The following is a 1542-nucleotide window of genomic DNA, read 5'->3' on the forward strand; positions in this document are numbered from 1 at the left end:
CACTTGAGATAGTGAGAAATTGAAACAAACAAAATAGTAAAGAGCAATGTCAGGTTCTCGATAGACAAAATACCACCTTATATCTAATGGAGCAGTGAAACCATAATAGTAATCCAATCTGAGATCAAAAGAATCGTAGCAGCACAGAGGGATTAAAAAAAATATATATATATATATATATATATAGGAAGACACATATGCAGACGAAAGACATGCATTACTGGCAATTTGAAAACTACACAGTCAGGCAATGGCGCACACACCAATGGATTGTCTGAGATGTTCATATCGATTATTATCCAGTGGTTTTGTGAAGATATCAACAAGTTGTTTATCAGTGGGAATATATTCCAATGCAAGAAGATCATCTTCTACAAGATCACGAATAAAATGATGCCTTATATCAATGTGTTTTGTGCGAGAGTGCTCAACAGGATTCTTTGAGATATTAATGGCACTTTGGTTATCGCAAAAAATTATCAACTTACCTTGCACTATACCATAGTCACACAACATCTGCTTCATCCATAACAGTTGTGTGCAACAGCTGCCAGCAGCTATGTATTCAGCCTCGGCGGTGGAGAGTGAGACACAATTTTGTTTCTTACTATGCCACGCGACTAAGTTGTTTCCCAGATAAAAACAACTGCCGGAAGTGCTTTTTCTATCATCTATATTACCAGCCCAATCTGCATCCGAAAATCCTACAATTTCCACATTTGAGTCAAATGAGTAATGAATTCCAAAGCTTAAAGTGCCACTTACATATCGTATGATTCTTTTAACAGCAGTCAAATGTGATTGTTTAGGACATGATTGAAATCGAGCACAAACACCAACACTAAAAGAGATGTCGGGACGACTAGCAGTAAGGTATAGTAGACTCCCTATCATGCTTCTATACAACGTTTGATCAATTGGTTCTCCAGTAGGATCTTTGTGAAGCTTCTCTGTGGTGCTCATAGGATTTCTTACTGGTTTGGCACTTTCCAAACCAAACTTAGCGACAAGATCCTTTGCATATTTTGTTTGGGAGAGAAACATGCCATCTTTAACTTGTTGGACCTGCAAACCAAGAAAGTAATTCAACTCTCCACACATACTCATTTCAAATTCATTACTCATAATATTAGTAAATTCAGAAACTAGAAAATTGGAGGTAGAACCAAACACAATATCATCCACATAAACTTGAGCAACAACTAAATCACTTTTAACCCGCTTGACAAACAGAGTTTTGTCAATTGCTCCTCTAGTGTAACCATTTTGAAGCAGATACGATGACAACCTCTCATACCAAGTCCGGGGTGCCTGTTTCAAACCATACAATGCTTTTTTCAGTCGGTAAACATGATTAGGATGAAAATGATCTTTGAATCCAGCTGGCTGTTCCACATAAACTTCTTCCTGCAACACCCCATTCAGAAACGCACTTTTGACATCCATCTGGTACAACTTGATCCTGAGATGGCATGCTATTGCTAGCAGTAATCTTACTGATTCCAATCTTGCTACGGGAGCAAAAGTTTCGTCAAAATCAAG

The 1542-nt window shown here is 37.8% G+C and overlaps 1 pseudogene; it reads right to left on the reverse strand.

Annotated features, from left to right (window-relative positions):
- Positions 1–243: 243 nt before the first annotated feature.
- LOC148690439 (secreted RxLR effector protein 161 pseudogene) lies at positions 244–1233 on the reverse strand (annotated as a pseudogene).
- Between the last annotated feature and the right edge of the window lie 309 nt (positions 1234–1542).

This window comes from Pyrus communis, chromosome 15 (assembly GCF_041283825.1).
Source record: "Pyrus communis isolate YQ-2024b chromosome 15, ASM4128382v1, whole genome shotgun sequence".
In the NCBI taxonomy this organism is placed as follows: domain Eukaryota; kingdom Viridiplantae; phylum Streptophyta; class Magnoliopsida; order Rosales; family Rosaceae; genus Pyrus; species Pyrus communis.